General features: G+C 39.6%; 1 pseudogene; it reads left to right on the top strand.

The window, feature by feature from the left end:
• Nucleotides 1-2611: 2611 nt before the first annotated feature.
• The window catches only part of LOC131226855 (uncharacterized), a 34481-nt pseudogene continuing 18949 nt past the window's right edge, over nucleotides 2612-18143 (top strand).

Genomic DNA, 18143 nt, shown 5'->3' with positions numbered 1-18143 from the left:
GAGCATAAACATACTCGACTTGATACTCTAATAGGTACTCCACTTGGTACTCGACTAAGTACTCGATCAGGGGTATAAATACCTTTCTATTACATTTCACATCCACCCGTTCAAACTTCAAAAACACTAACCCCCCCACTGCCATACCAGCGCCCAGCGCCCATCCTCATCCGGACGTCACTCTCTCTCTCTCTCTCTCTCTCTCTCTCCCCTTCTTGCCGCTCGTCCAGTCGTCCTTGCTGTGCTCATTCAGTCGTCCCTGCCCTGCCTTGCTCGCCTGGCGCTCTCGTCCAGTGCCGCAGCTCCTCCCTGCCACTCGTCCATGCCCGTCCGGTGTGGTAGATCGTCCTTGCCGCCAGTCGTCCCTGCTGCTTGACCCTGCCCTCTTCGGTGCCGGTCGTCTGGTCCCTGCCGCAGCTCGCCCGGTAAGCACCTATTCAGTGGGCCTTTTTTGGACAGTTACATTTACAAAAAAAAAAAAAAATGCAATATTTTGGGATTGATTTAGATGTAATCTAAGCTCTAACAGTGGATTTCAAACCACTATATGAGGGAATTTGAAACCCCCATTTACTTTGAGATGCCAAACACACCACGAGAAGCAGTGGAGATGGAAACTCATTCATCGGTCCAAACATGCTGCTGTATATCCATGGGCTATCCCAAACCCATGGGATCAAGGGGACAAACACTGACACCACCATCGTCACCTTAAAAATCATTCCATCCCTCCTAATCTCATGGGCTCGGTGCGGCCAAACACGCCCTTAAATACCATTCAGTTACCACGGTAATACCTAATCCATTCCCGTTACACACACATGTCGTGGGATTTTTCGATGATCCAAACCGTTTATACGATGGGTTTCACTCTCGCCGGTGGACACTTACAAAAAATCCCTACCTTGGAATATTTAAACCTTTTGATGAATGAAATTCTTTATTTAGAATATACTATCTATTTTTAGCTTTCTTTCTCTGGGACAGTGATCGAAGGGTTAGGATTTTCCGATCTTGAATACTTCCATGTCATTCCCAGCCATCCATCCATCTCATCCGATCAGAGAACGAACCATGGTCGCGCATGTACGGTATCACATGCACTGTACTTCTTAGAGAGGGAACCAGTAACTGTCAGAGAAGAACTGTGTGATACGCGGTCCTCATCTTCAAATGCTACACACGATTTTCAAGTATGAAAATTGAGCCTCTTTTCAAAGAATCTGTACGATTGGTTTGTTGTATCACAATGTGATTATATTATCTGAAAAGTAAATATCTTGATAAGAAAATATTAACCGTTCGATTTATGGCCTATAAATAGATGTTTAACAACGGTCCACATTAAGACAATAAAGATAATATTATTGATCACTTAGACCTTCTGAAACTTTTTAATTTCTTATTTTTTTGAAATCTTCATCCACCGTGGGACAAAAGAGACCAATGGTCCAGATCACCATGCGGGTCCCACTTCTGAGATGTAAAAGCCCATTATACGGTGGAGAAGCACGGGCTACGTATCAAATTATTCCCTCCGTACTCCTCAACCGCTCTCACAGAGGAAAACTTGGATACTCCAGAAGAGTGTGATGGTTGATACACAGGCACTAAAAATGAGCCGTCCAAATAATTGCAAACATTTTAGATTGGACTTGAAAACTGAAATTGCACTAATTTGGTGATCTACTGTGCAAAAATTACACTGATCGGATGATCTAAGCAATCCTTTATTTGGCCTTATTTTGTTTAGCCGTCCTTTTTCTAAGCTATAGATCGGATGGCTGTGATTATCTAAAAAACGATTCTTTAGGATCATAACAGTCTTGATGGGGGACAACGAACGGATGGATCAAATTTTGTTTGATTCTATTTTTATGTAAACATTACTGACCGTCCATTCTAATGGTCAATGATCAATGGTTAATATTTGTTTGATTTGTATAATATGTGCATGATAGGTCATGAAATGTGCGCTGAACCTAATGAATAGTGTATTGTACTATCTTCGGAAGCGGATTAGGTGCCGCCCCGGCTGCACACAAGACAGTGCGGCCCTTACCATGGAACTCACCTCGATGTCTATATTATATATCCACACCGTCCATCCGTTTTGGAAGATCATTTATCCTAAAAATTAAGAATATCGAAAATCCATGTGGACCATACTATAGGAAAAAATGTTGATTGAATGCCCTACCCTTAAAAAAATTTCTAGGGCCCATATACGTAATGTTCATTTTCCACCTGTTGATAAGGTTAGATAAATTGTATGAATGGAAAAAACAAATGTCAGCTTGATCGAAAACTTCTATGGACCATTAATGGTAATTCACCAGTTTTCCTATGGTATGGTCCACTGTAGAATTGGATCTCATTAATTTTTGGTATCATGCCCTAATATTATTTGGAAAAACAGATGGACGGTGTCGATATAGAATAAATACATCAAGGTGGGACCCACCGTAAGAAGTGCACCGTCTTCAATCAGGCCGGGGCCGTACCTAATCTGCTCCCCATTTCTCCCTTTGTCTTCTTTCTTCCTCTCCCCATCTCTGTATAAAATGGAAAAAATCTCAATCGTACCCTGCCATTTATCTCTCGAAGAAAAATGTATAAATCTCGGCTGCAAGTGCTCTGCAATCAGAAATCATGGAGCTTGCTCACATACGCCACTTAAAAGGAGGGTCCAGATCACAACCCTTGCTTCAAAGGCACCGTTTCCATCAACGGCGTCGATTTTCAGACCATCGATTCCGGCAAATCCTCCAAAGAAGCTCAGAACATGGCCGTCAAGCTCGCTTTCGAGCATTTCACCACCGCCTGAAGCTTCGACGTGGCTGCTGTCTTTCTTCCATTGTCATCAGCAGGTGAATTTCGTAATTCTGTCTGTTTTTTAGGCCGATTCTTGAACTGAAGCATCAGAATGCCTTTTCTTTTGAGTATTTGTTGCCGTAGGATAAGATTCTAAGCATTAGGTGCGCAGGTTAGCACTGATCATCTCCTCCGCTGTCTATGCACTCCTCTTCCTCCGTCAACTTGTGAATTCTGTAATTCTGAGGGTTTTCAAGGCCGAGTCTCTGAGTGGAAGCTCGGAATGCATTTTCTATTGAGTTTATAGGGGTGTAGGATAAGATACTCAGTGTTAGGTGCGTAGGTTAGCACTGATTGTCACCTATATTGTTTATGCATCGTGAATTCCGTAATTCTGAGGATTTTTTAGGTCGATTCCTGAACTGAAAGCTCAGGATGCCTTTTTCTTTTGAGTCTCTGGGAGTGTAGGATAAGATCCTAAGCATCTTGTGTTTAGGTTAGCACTGATTGTCTCCTTCAGTGTCTATCCACTCTTCTTCCACTGTTGCCAGGTGATTTGCGTAATTCTGACGATTTTTTAAGCTGATTCTTGGAGTGGAGGTTCGGAATGCTTTTTATTTACCATTTTTTCTTTTGATTCTTTGAGAGTGTAGGATAAGATCCTAAGCATCAGTTGCGTAGTTTAGCACTGATTGTCTCCTTCTCTTTCCATGCACTTGTCTTCCATCATTGTTGGGTGGATTCTGTAATTACAAGGAGCTTTCAAGGTTATTCTGGAAACTGAAGGCTCAGGATGCCTTTCAATTTCTCCTTTTTCCTTTTCTTTTGAGCTATTAGGGCTTAGGGTAAGATCCTCAGCATAATATGCGCAGGTTAGTAATGGTTTATATCACTGTTCCTCTTTCATGGCCGCCAGGTTGCTTTTGTAATTTAGAGGGTTTCGGAGGCCGGTTCTTGAAATGAAAGGCTTATTATGCCTCTTTCTTTTGCTCCTTTTCTTTTACCCTTTGTGTGTTGTGGTGTAGTATAGGATTTTGAGAAATAAGGTTTGTTGGTTATCATTGATAATCTACTCTACGGTCGAAGCCACTTCTCTCCCCTTGTCGCCAGGTTAGTTCTGTAATTCTGAGGGTTTTTAGATCATTTCTTGAAATGAAGGCTCAAAATGCGTGTTTTTTTTTTTTTTTTTGCCTTTCATTCTCTTTTGAGGCTTAGGGGGCATAGGACCAATCCTGATCAGAATTTTCTTAGGGGTTGTTTGGATTCCTGTAAACGGTTACAGCTTGACCTGTTTTTCTGTAAGCTGTAAATGATTTACAGGTAAATAATTGTCTGTGTTTGGATAGCCTGTAAATGGAGAGCCAATCTTTGAAAATCCAGCCGTTGGGCTGTAAATGAAAAGCCTGTAAATGAAATCATAGCTTTTTGCTGGGAAGTCAAATGGGGTTGAAAGTTGTAAATGATTTACATGCATTTTTCAGCATGCAAACGCAAACTATCAACCATTTTTACCTGTAAATCATTTACTAGTAGCCCTATTTACAACCATCCAAATGACCCCGTAGGTGAGCATTGATTGTCTTGAAATGCTTCCAACAAAGCCATAATTTCTAGGGGTTATTGAAGGCTTATTCTTGCATTGAAGGAATTCAACTGAACTTCTCGGTTTTATCAAGAATCTTAGATTTATTTATTTATTTTTGTTTTTGAATGAAATGGAGCGTGTAGGATAAGATACTAAGCATATCGTGCAGAGGTTAGCATTGGCTGACTGAAAATGATCTGGAATCCCTAGTTCCTGGTGTTTTAAACAATGATTCTTGAATTAAAAGGTCTTAAGAAAAAATATCTGATTTTTTTTTCAGTGAACTTGGAGTTTGTTGAGTTGAAAGTGGTGTGTAGGATAATTTCTAAGCATTCTGTGCATATGTTAGCATTGATTGTCTTAAATAAATTGCTCTGGAGATGCTACTTTCTAGGTTTTCTCGAAGACTGATTATTGAATTGAAGGCTTTAAACTGAAATTGCCTTTAAAAATGTTTTTTGGAGTTTGTAAGCATATTGTGCGCAAGTTAGCACTAATTGTCATTGAATGGGCTTCTGGTCTTCCAAGTCTTAAAGGATGTAAATTTTTTTTCTTGGGATGTAGCTGGGTCGCTGCCTTGGTGGCTCTGTCTGCTGTTTGTTTTGTTATTTCCTTTTTTCTCCTTTAATAAAAGCTCACCATCTTTCAAAAATAAAAAAAAAGAAAAAAATAAGAAAAGAAAAGAAAAGAAAAGAAAAGGTTAGTACTAATTATCTAAAAATGCTATGGAAACCCTAATTTCTTGGGTTTAAGTGTCGTTCTTGAATAGGGCATAAAATGTTTTTTTTTTTTTTTTTCCCTTGAGTCTGATGGTCAAGAATGAAAAGCTAGGGTATGATTATTAGCATGTGAAGTTTAGCACTTATTGTATTAAAAATGCTTCGAAAACCCTAAATTTCATTGTTTTTGAAGTCCATTAATGAATGGGAGGCTAAAAGCAATCTCGCAAGGCTGCAGGATAAGATCCTAACCATTCCTCTTTGATTCATGAATGTGAGGCTCCATGCGGCTAGAGGAATGCCTTTGCATAGCTTTACCTTAAAAATATTTAAAAACGCTAATTCCTTGGGGTTTTAAGGTAAAGTCCTTAATACAGATCTTAAATGATTTGACTTTTTTGAGACCTTGGAATTTAGGATGATATGGTGTTGGTGTCCATAGGATAATATCCTAAGCATGCTGACCATACGTTAGCATCGATCCCTTTAAAGGCTTTGAAGATCCTATTCTTAGGCTTATGAAGGACGACTCTTGGATGAAAGGCTGAGGTCAAAGTGCTCTGATCTTTTGCATCTTGGAGTTCTGAATGAAAATGAGAATTATGCAATGGATAAGCTCCTGAGCAAACCACAGGTTGGCATTAGTTGTCCTAAAATGCTAAGTATGGCTGATTTCATGTGTTTTTTGAAGTTGACTGGACTAAGTGTTTTTTTTTTTTTTTTTTCCGTTTGTTTGTTTTGGGTCCAGGAAACCATTTAAAAAAGATATACTAGGGCACGTACACTTTTGGCCTGCCTTGATAGATGGCTGTGATTTTCCACATGTAGTCAACATGTGGAGGCATCTGTGGCTGAGCGAGCATGTGTAGCTCAGCCACAGATGCCTCCAAATGTTTACTAAATGTGTAAAATAACAGCCATCTATAAAGGAATGCAAAAAGTTTACGTGCCATATTTTATATTTTTTAAATGGTTTCCTGTACCCAAAAAAAACAACCGTAAAAAAAAAAAAAAAAAAACACTTAGTCCAGTCAACTTCAAAAAACACATGAAATCAGCCATACTTAGCATTTTAGGACAACTAATGCAACCTATGCAAGGTTTGCTCAGGAGCTTATCCATTGCATACTTCTCATTTTCATTCAGAACTCCAAGATACAAAAGATCAGAGCACTTTGACCTCAACCTTTTATCCAAGAGTCGTCCTCATAAGCCTAAGAATAGGATCTTCAAAGCCTTTAAAGGGATCGATGCTAACGTATGGTCAGCATGCTTAGGATATTATCCTATGGACACCAACACCATATCATCCTAAATTCCAAGGTCTCAAAAAAGTCAAATCATTTAAGATCTGTATTAAGGACTTTACCTTAAAACCCCAAGGAATTAGCGTTTTCAAATATTTTTAAGGTAAAGCTATGCAAAGGCATTCCTCTAGCCGCATTGAGCCTCACATTCATGAATCAATGAGGAATGGTTAGGATCTTATCCTGCAGCCTTGCGAGGTTGCTTTTAGCCTCCGATTCATTAATGGACATCAAAAACAATGGAATTTAGGGTTTTCAAAGCATTTTTAAGACAATAAGTGCTAAACTTCACATGCTAATAATCATACCCTAGCTTTTCATTCTTGACCACTGGACTCAAGGGAAAAAAAAAACAAAACATTTTATGCCCTATTCAAGAACGACACTTAAACCCAAGAAATTAGGGTTTCCATAGCATTTTTAGATAATTAGTACTAACCTTTTCTTTTCTTTTCTTTTCTTTTCTTATTTTTTTCCTTTTTTTTTTTTTTTGGAAAGATGATGAGCTTTTATTAAAGGAGCAAAAATGGAAACTACAAAACAAACAGTAGACAAAGCCCCCAAGGCGGCGACCCAGCTACGTCCCAAGAAAAAAAAAAAAATTTACATCCTTTAAGACTTGGAAGACCAGAAGCCCGTTCACTGACAATTAGTGCTAACTTGCGCACAATATGCTTACAAACTCCAAAAAACATTTTTAAAGGCAATTTCAGTTTAAAGCCTTCAATTCAATAATCAGTCTTCAAGAAAACCTAGAAAGTAGCATCTCCAAAGCAATTTATTTAAGACAATTAATGCTAACATATGCACAGAATGCTTAGAAATTATCCTACACACCACTTTTAACCCAAGAAACTCCAAGATTCTCAAAAAAAAAAAAAAATCAGATATTTTTTCTTAAGACCTTTTAATTCAAGAATCATTGTTTAAAACACCAGGAACTAGGGATTCTAGATCATTTTCAGTCAGCTAATGCTAACCTCTCCACAGTATGCTTAGTATCTTATCTTACACACTCCATTTCATTCAAAAACAAAAATAAATAAATAAATCTAAGATTCTTGATTAAACCGGGAAGTTCAGTTGAATTCCTTCAATGCAAGAATAAGCCTTCAATAACCCTTAGAAATTACGGCTTTGTTGGAAGCATTTCAAGACAATCAATGCTCACCTAAGGGGTCATTTGTATGGCTGTAAATGGGGCTACTAGTAAATGATTTACAGGTAAAAATGGTTGATAGTCTGCGTTTACATGCTGAAAAATGCATGTAAATCATTTACAGCTTTCAGCCCCATTTGATTTCCCAGCAAAAAGTTGTGATTTCATTTACAGGCTCTCCATTTACAGCCTAACGGCTAGATTTTCAAAGATTGGCTCTCCATTTACAGGCTATCCAAACACAAACAATTATTTACCTGTAAATCATTTACAGCTTACAGAAAAACAGATCAACCTATAACCTGTAAATCATTTACCACTTAAATCATTTACAGGAATCCAAACAACCCCTAAGCAAATTCTGATCAGGATCTGATCCTATGCCCCCCAAGACTCAAAAGAGAATGAAAGGCAGGAAGAAAAAAAAAACACGCATTCTAAGCCTTCATTTAATCAAGAAATGATCTAAAAACCCTCAGAATTACAGAACTAACCTGGCGACAAGGGAAGAGAAGTGGCTTCAACCGTAGAGGAGATTATCAGTGATAACCAACAAACCTTATTTCTCAAAATCCTATACTACACCCCCAACACACAAAGGGTAAAAGTAAAGGGGCAAAAGAAAAAGGGATAATAAGCCTTTCATTTCAAGAATCGGCCTCCAAAACCCTCTAAATTTCAAAAGCAACCTGGCGGCCATGAAAGAGGAACGGTGATATAAACCATTACTAACCTGCGTATATTATGTTGAAGATCTTACCCTAAGCCCTAATAGCTCAAAAGAAAAGGAGAAATTAAAAGGCATCCTTAGCCTTCAGTTTCCAAAATAACCTTGAAAGCTCCTCATAATTACAGAATCCACCCAGCAATGATGGAAGACAAGTGCATGGAAAGAGAAGGTGACAATCAGTGCTAAACTACGCAACTGATGCTTAGGATCTTATCCTACACTCTCAAAGAATCAAAAGAAAAAAGGGTAAATAAAAAGCATTTAGAACCTCCACTCCAAGAATCAGCATAAAAAATCGTCAGAATTACGCAAATCACCGGGCAACAGTGGAAGAAGAGTGGATAGACACTGAAGGAGACAATCAGTGCTAACCTATGCTTAGGATCTTATCCTACACCCCCAGAGACTCAAAAGAAAAATGCATGTGAGCCTTCAGTTCAGGAATCGTCCTAAAAAATCCTCAGAATTACGGAATTCACAGTGCATAAATAATATTGGTGACAATCAGTGCTAGCCTACGCACCTAATGTTGAGTATCTTATCCTACACCCCTAGAAACTCAATGGAAAGGCATTTCGAGCTTCCACTCAGAGAATCAGCCTCGAAAACCCTCAGAATTGTGGAATTCACATGTTAACTGAGGAAGAGGAGTGCATAGACAGCAGAGGAGATGATCAGTGCTAACCTGCGCACCTAATGCTTAGAATCTTATCCTACGACAGCAAATACCCAAAAGAAAAGGCATTCTGACGCTTCGGTTCAAGAATTGGCCTTAAAAACAGACAGAATTACGAAATTCACCTGCTGATGACAATGGAAGAAAGGCAACAACCACGTCGAAGCTTCCGGCGGTGGTGAAATGCTTGAAAGCGAGCTTGGCGGCCATGTTCTGAGCTTCTTTGGAGGATCTGGCAGAATCAATGGTTTGTAAATTGACATCGTTGATGGAAACGGTGCCTTTGAAGCAAGGGTTGTGATCTGGACCCTCCTCTTCGCATAAAAAACAGAATTTCCTTTCATTCTTCTATAAAAGAATAAGAATAAAAACTTCTCCCATCTTCACCGAAGAAAGAAAAAAATGAAGAAGTCTTCTTCATTTTGAACAGGAATCAAGGTATTCTGTAACGGTAACTGTGACCGTAATGGCCATCACCGTTACCTTTACGATATGGGGTGTAATGGATGTTACAGGGGTCGTAATGGCCGTTACATTCCCTTTTTTAATAAAAAATAAATAAAGGGCCTTTACGGGTCATTTTTTCCATAGTGGCCATTACGACCATTACAACCCCATAACATGTAACAATTGCCACTGTTATCTTCACGGTCCCATAGCGGCCTTTACGACACACCATGACAGGAATCCAAATATAATGTGTAAATCCTACAAAATATTTTTATGCTAGATCGTCGTATTTTTGGATGACATTTATCTGACAAACAAATGAGGAAGCCCTCATGAAGTTTGCACTATAAACCATTTAAAGCCCTTGTCTTCCCAATAATTGCTTGTACTTGTTTGATAAATTTTGTTGTAACTAGATACTTATGTTCGAGCACACTTTACTTCAATGATCTTGTTGAATGTGTTGACTCTCTTTGTTAGAGGATATTAGGGCAATCTTATTAGATTAGAAAATTACCTTATTTCTTAAGATGTGTATTTGTTAACACCCCCCCAAATCTTTCACCCCAAATCTTTCATACTCTATATATTCATGTTATTCTAAGTTAACTTGAGATATGACAATTTCCACAATGCAGCATCTTGCAGTTCTACGTGGTATCACAACTAGGGTTTTCAAACCCTGGGCCCACCTAGAGCTGGGTATCGAGTCGAGTTGGACCGAGTTAGGGCTGGCCTGACTCGATCCGGTCCTGAAAAAGGCTTGACCTGAACTCGATCTGACTCGGTACCGAGTCCATCATGCCTGACTTGATCCGAGTTCGGGTATGGGCTGGACTTATCCGAACTGAGTCCGACTCGGTTAGAAATACCGAGTCGGATTGAGTTGGCACCGAGTCAGATCAAGTCATCGGGCTGGGTTACTATGGCAAGGCTGCAATGGGGTCTTCTTTGCATTGCAAGTTGCAACATGTAAAAAATGCGACTGCAAAGTAAATAAAAGGAAATAAACCATGCCCATAAAACGAGTTAGGGCTGACCCTACCTGATCCTGTTTTGAAATCAAAAGTAAATAAACCACATCTGCATAAAGACCAATATCCTCTGTATGATGAATGCCTTTATTGCGTGTAACCTGAGTAACCTTTTCCATAATAGTAACCCCCTCCACCTTTGTTGCCAGAATCATCCTTTGATCATCTTTTTACGACTTTATGGGAGAACTCTGAGCTGACTTCAAGCTAGAGCTGGGCAGGACTCGACTCGACTTGACGGATCCGACTTGTCCGACTCGGTCAGATCTAACTCGATCGGAATTGAACGGTAGAGTCGGGTTCGGATCGAGTAGCCCCATCCAAATCCGAATCTCGACCGAGTCGAGTTCAGGTTACATAGTAACTCGACCCAATTCAAACTGAAACTCGATCCGGTCGGACTCGACTCGATCCAAAACTCGACTCGATCCGGTATTAGGTACTATATATAAAAAGTTTACTTTTTTTCCCCCTTCATCTTACCCTAACCCTACCTGCGCCGCTCCTGATCGGACTACCGTCTACCCGAACCCAGCAGCCGTCCGGCTGTCCATCCTCCTCCTCCTCCTCTCTCTCATCTCCAGTCCACTTCCTCCCTCCACCTGTCCGGCAACAATCCACCCATCCGATAATAATCCACTCATCCGGTAGCAATCCGACAGCAATCCGCCCATTTTAGGTAAACTTGAATTTTCTAATCTAATTATTTATTTATTTATTTCAAAGCTCTATTGGTGGTTCGGGCATGTTGTGGTGGTCCGGGCTGGCTCGGGTGCGGTGCGGGCGTGCGGCTGAGCTTGCTGGTGGTGCGTCTCGATCGGACTATTGTCTCATCTTGCTTATCACTCTCTCATCATCGATGCAGTACAGTTAAAGAAAAATTAACGAATAGAATTTTCTCACATGTGGCTGTTGAAAAAGAGACCAAAGAAAATAAGGATTGCCAGATTGATGGCAACGATCAGTGAATCTACCTGCCATGCATACTGTGGAGAAATGGCTTTAACTTTTGAATTCTTGATGCACATGTAAAAGTGCATCCAATGGAACAACTATAGGTGTGCCATCTTTACTATTTAGTTATCTTGCATCCATGCACAGTGCATCCATCAGTGGTCTAGATCTCGCACATGTTAAGAGTGAAACATGTCTACAGTTTGGACCATATATGTATACACTAATTATATTAATCTGGTTGTTGGCTATATAGAGACCTTGGACAGCTGTTTGACTGATCATATATGGGTGTAAACATGCCACACCATAGGAATAATGGGATGGAAAGGCCCACCATTTGAATCTAACTGGTATATCGTGACGTTGATATTCCCATCAACCCTTTCATAAGGTGATTCGGGTGATGCATGTGGAAACTATCAGACATGATTTTCTAGGTCTAGTGATCCATTCTCAATTGCCAGCCATTGACCACAAACGTCTTTTGCCGATCCAATGGTCTATATGAGAGTAGGGCTCCAAAAAGTTCTATGGTGTGAACCGACGTTTTACAAACATTAACCCACTTGATTATGGTTCTCCAAGTTTGGACAGATTCATCTTCATTAATTCAATTGATGTTGTGGAACTCTTCCATGTAAACATAATCAAGGCTTTTAAAAAATATCAAATGCAGTGGGCACTGGCCACGACATCCACATCTAAGAGTCTAGATTTTACACGTGCACATGCATCCACGTGGGCACAAATTGGTGCATATGTGCACATCGAGAGTCATAGTGCGCACATTGATCTCATACCATTCAAAAGCCATGAACAGGAATCCAATCCATTTTAAAAAAAAAGGGGCCACTTACCTTTTTAGATGAAAATAATAAATCAGAGATCCGCCGTTGAGTTCTCTCTGATACCACTGAAAGTATGTGCGGAAGTGTGAGCCCTCAAGATCTGACGGTCTATACGATATGGAACTTCCACAAAGCTGAAGATGAACAATCCAGATCCAGGGGCCCGCCTATTCACTACTGGAGCAGATGAGTCTATTCACCCCTCTGATTCTACGGTATAGATGGCCCTGGATTACAATCTATGGTTTAAATCGTCCCAAGGACAAGCTAAATGGACAAATTACTATGTACCAACCACTATTCTTTTGTGTACTCTCAGTACTTCTCATATATATTTTTATTCATGAGAGAGCCTCGTCCTTTTATAGGAAAGGATGGGAGGTTTGGATGAGACCAGAGAATCTGGTCTTATCCCAATCTCCCATCCTCATTCAAATTTGAATTTGAAAACTATCTCTAACGGAAGAGGCCAGAAGAGGCCTAAACATATGAGACCCACCCACTAGGCCTATGTCCAACAATTTATTTATTTATTTTTTGATACCATGGGACCCTTGCTAGAAGAGCGATAAAAAAGCATGTGTGGTTGGTTCTACCTTTCCTCTTTTGAAAGTTTATTTTTGCTTTTCAAATTTCAATAGAAGTCCGTCAATTATAGGTAAAAGGGATGTTGTCATTCGACAGGTAAAGTAACTTAATATAGTGTCTGGTGACAAAAGATTGTTGTACTCTTTGCAAACTTTCTAATATCTGCGTCATGAAATTAAACTTTTTCTTTCAGACAGGATCAGTTGCAAATTCGTTGATATTCCCATGTCACTTCCTACTGCATCTGGAAATTAAGTTGTGAACCCAAACAAATGAAAAGCTCATATAGGCTACGTTTGACTTTTTAATGCTCACTTGGTAGTTGCTCCTACACATTGAGCTGCTTATGTGATTTTCTTATATGCAAGTTCTAAATCCTGATCAGTAAATAATGATTGACGATTTTTTTTAAGGTTAGTTTGTCACTGACAATTGATTTTGAAACTTTTGTGTATTTACATAAGAAAAAAGAAATTTCATTTGACAAATTCTTCTGTTGTCTCCAATGTTCTTGTTACTCATTGCCAGTCTATATAACCTTACTTTCTGTTAGCATGTACTCACAAAAGTTGCACTTGGTTTTTGTTTTTCTTTTCTTTCTAGAAATGCAATACATTTACAAGAGCCAGCTGCAGAATTTGGCCCAGAAAAGAAACCTGAGTATACCCGTTTATTCTAGTCTTCGTGATGGACAGTCTCATGCCCTCTGCTTTAAGGCTATAATTACAGTAGATGGACAGACCTTTGAGAGTCCTGATTTTTTCTGCACACTAAGACAAGCAGAACATGCTGCTGTAAAAGTTGCTCTGGCATCTTTGTCAAAAGGATATCAAGAGGCAAGTGTTCCTCATTAAATGTTATTGAGCTAGTGCCTAGTTATAAGCTACTTTTTTGTGCATTTTAATTTGTCTTAATGAATGAGGTTATTGATTTGTGGCCTACTTTCTGAAGGATGATGCTGGTTTTTGCAAGAACCTTTTGCAGGAATTAGCTCAGAAAGAAGGCTTTTCGCTACCGGTATATAAGACCGTTAGGTCCGGTCTACCTCATTTGCCTACTTACTTTTCCAATGTTGAAATAAAAGGAGAGGTTTTCTCTGAAAAAGCAGCAAAAACCAAGAAGCAGGCAGAGATGATTGCAGCTAAGGTTGCTTGGTCTTGTCTTAAAGAGCATAAGTTATCGCGTAATCTTCCATCCCTTAACTCATGTTTTTGAATCAATGTGTGAGGCTGTTGTTAACTACTCTAATATCTGGTTCAATTGCCAACTAAGATTTTCTTATGTGCTACAAAATTGAGATAACTTGCTGATCTGCATTACGTTTTTTTTTTTTTTTGCATGTTTTTATCTATTTTTATGAGAAGCGTAATTTCTTCTTCTTCTTCTTTTTGAAAGGTCATGAGAAGGAAAATACATTATTTAACATAATAATTTGTTTTGAAATTGTAATTGATTTGTGATTGGCCTCATGATTACTCAAAGATTTCATCTAATTGATCTAAAAACAATCCTGGCCATGAAAGAGCAGAGAAACAAAAAAATGGAGTAATAAATTGATTCTAACGTAAGCTAGCTTTTGACTTGGGGCATATGTTGTTTGTAAGAGCAAAGCTTTTTAGTGCACCATATGGAGAGACATGCTGTTAAATTTGTAGTGTGCATGAATTTACAAAGTTGTTGTGCTAGGCACATCCAGGCAATATTTATCTCTTATTTAGGGGGAAACTGAATCCACAAGTTCATGTTCAATTCACCTCTCAGTGTCAACATCTCACTTTCTTTGCTAGACATTGCATGTTACATGAACCCCATCAAATTGTTATAATTATAGTCAGATTCCTTCATACATGCATCGGTGCATGCATGCATGCATACATCCATGCATTCGTGCATAGATTCATGCCCACATGCATTGCATCCATCCACACATTCACTTACATGTGCACATACACGCATGTGTATAACTAAAAGAATAGAAACATGTTTCAACTTTCCAAGCTCTCCCTCTTTAACAGTTATCCTTCCCTTCGCATAAAAAAACAGAATTTCCTTTCTATTCTTCTATAAAAGAACAAGAATAAAAACTTATCCCATCTTCACCGAAGAAGGAAAAAAAAGAAGTCTTCTTCATTTTGAACAGGAATCAAGGTATTCCATAAGGGTAATTGTGGTCGTAATGGCCATCACCGTTACCTTTACGATATGGGGTGTAATGGCCGTTACGGTCCCCTTTTTAATAAATAAATAAATAATGGGCCTTTACAGGTCATTTTTTCCATAGTGGCCATTATGACCATTACAATCCCGTAACGTGTAACAATTGCTACTGTTATCTTTACGGTCCCGTGGCGGCCTTTATGACACACCGTGATAGGAGTTCAAATATGATGTGTAAATCCTACAAAATATTTTTATGCTAGATTGTCGTATTTTTGGCTGATACTTATCTGACAAACAAATGAGGAAGCCCTCATGACGTTTGCACTATGAACCATTTAAAGCCCTTGTCTTTCCAATAATTCCTTGTACTTGTTTGAAAAATTTTGTTGTAACTAGATACTTATGTTCGAGCACACTTTACTTCAATTATCTTGTTGAATGTGTTGACTCTCTCTTTGTTAGAGGATATTAGGGCAATCTTTTTAGATTAGGAAATTACCTTATTTCTTAAGATGTGTATTTGGTAAGATCTCTCCAAATCTTTCATATACTTTATATATTCATGTTATTCTAAGTTAACTTGAGATATGACAATTTCCACAATGCAACATCTTGTGGTTCTACATGGTATCACAACTAGGGTTTTCAAACCCTAGGCCCACTTAGAGCTGGGTATCGAGTTGAGTTGGACCGAGTTAGGGCTGGCCTGACTCGATCCGGTCGTGAAAAAGGCTTGACCTGAACTCGATCTGACTCGGTACCGAGTTCAACATGCCTAACTTGATTCGAGTTCGGGTATGGGCTGGTCTTATCCGAACTGAGTCCCATCTGGTTAGAAATACTGAGTTGGATCGAGTTGGCATCGACTCGGATCGGGTCATCGGGCTGGGTTACTATGGCAAGGCTGCACTGGGGTCTTCTTTGCATTGCAAGTTGCAATATGCAAAAAATGCGACTGTAAAGTAAATAAAAGGAAATAAACCATGCCCACAAAACGAGTTAGGGCTGACCCTACCCGATCCTGTTTTGAAATCAAAAGTAAATAAACCACTGTAAAAAATTAAAAGTAAATAAACCACATCCGTATATAGACCAATAAAACTTTCATTCATTCAATATCCTCTATATGATGAATGCTTTTATTGCGTGTAACTTGAGTAACCTTTTCCATAATAGTAACTCCGTCATCCACCTTCGTTGCCAGAATCATCCTTTGGTTATCTTTTTACGGCTTCAATTGTGGGAGAACTCTGACCTGACTCCGAGCTAGAGCTGGGCAGGACCCGACTCGACTCGGCGGATCCGACTTGTCCGACTCGGCCAGATTTGACTCGACCGGAACCGAACGGTAGAGTCGGGTTCGGATCGAGTAGCCCCATCCGGTTCTGAATCTCGATTGAGTCGAGTTTGAGTTACATAGTAACTCGACCCAACTCAAATTGAAACTCGATCCGGTCGGACTCGACCCGATCCAAAACCCAACTTGATCCGGTATCAGGTACTATATATAAAAAGTTTACTTTTTTTTTTCCCCTTCATCTTACCCTAACCCTGCCTACGCCACTCACGATCGGACTACCGTCTACCCGAACCCAACAACTGTTCGGCCGTCCCTCCTCTACCTCCACCTCCTCCTCCTCCTCTCTCTCATCTCCAGTCCACTTCCTCCCTCCACCTGTCCGGCAACAATCTACCCATCCGGCAGTAATCCACCCGTCCGGTAGCAATCCGGCAGCAATCCGCCCATTTTAAGTAAACTTCTAATCTAATTATTTATTTATTTATTTCAAAGCTCGATTGGTGGTTCGGGCTTGTTGTGGTGTTCCGAGCTGGCTCGGGTGTGGTCCGGGCGTGCGGCTGAGCTCGGTGGTGGTGCGTCCCGATCGGACTACTGTCTCATCTTGCTTGTCATTCTTCTCATCATTGAACTCCTCATCAACAGAGTTTCCTTTCCCCCAGATCGGATGCAGCCAATCCTGTGTTGAAATGAGTGCTTCAACTGATTCTAGTGTACGTGAGCTTCGATACTTATTCACGACCTTAGATTCTAATGCCATAGTTGAAATTGGAATTGATAATGTCTCGTGCCATTAACGAGAGCACATAGTACTGTGAATCATGAGATTTCGACTTCCACCAGTCTAAAACATCAAAATCTACGCTCTTGTACTTTACAAGTGACTCCTTGAGATAATGTTGAGGTTCTGATTGGGTTGTCTGCGTGTGAGTCTCAACCTGTGCCAGGAAATACATGAAATCTTCGATCGTGTCTTGTTGTTCATCAACAACAGAACTAGAACCCACTTGAGGAGTACACGGGCTTGTGGCTGCAGTTTTGTCTTTTGCGGAGCTCAACGTTTGTACATAAAAATTGTACAACTCATCAACTGCATCATGAATCTTATCGACCTTAGAGGCACTCTTTTCACATACAACTTATTAAATATGAATATAACCATGAACATCTTGTATCGTAGATCAAGAACGACTGCAACAGCCATTACCAGATTGTACTCAAACCAATACTTATCGAACTTTAACTGCATACCCATGGTCATTACTTATAAAATGTCTGGTCTACTACAACTTCTGTGCAAGACATCTTTTATCCTTCAAGGTTCTAGTAGAAATATATTTGTTGTTGGATACTTGCTTCTTGAAAATTTCTTCATTGTGTCATAAAAAACTGAAAAGAACTTGCGACCTGATTCAGCTTTTGACCAATCATCATTAGAAGGCAACCAAAGATACACACCATCACGCTCCGCATAGTAAGAGAATGTATCTTTGAAAGCTGTCGTTGAATCCAACATTTCAAAAGTTGAATTTCAACGTGTCATGACATCCAGCTCCATCGTTTTCTGAGATGAAAAATTCAACCGCTTCACGATCTCATTCCATGTATATAATCATGAAGGTGATCCCCATATGTACTTCACACTTTCTGTTATGTTCTCGATTATTGGTTCAATTGTTGGATGTGGGCACAACACCTAACATGAAATATCTTTCCACCAAAATACAAGTCACCGATAGCCCTAAACTAGTTCTGCAAAGTCGTTATAACGCTATCATTTGCAAAGGCATTGTCTGAAGTTATCGATGAGATTTTCTTC

This window comes from Magnolia sinica, chromosome 15 (assembly GCF_029962835.1).
Source record: "Magnolia sinica isolate HGM2019 chromosome 15, MsV1, whole genome shotgun sequence".
Lineage (NCBI taxonomy): Eukaryota > Viridiplantae > Streptophyta > Magnoliopsida > Magnoliales > Magnoliaceae > Magnolia > Magnolia sinica.
The sequence above is the reverse complement of the archived record's forward strand: the minus strand, read 5'-3'. Positions and strand labels throughout refer to the sequence as shown.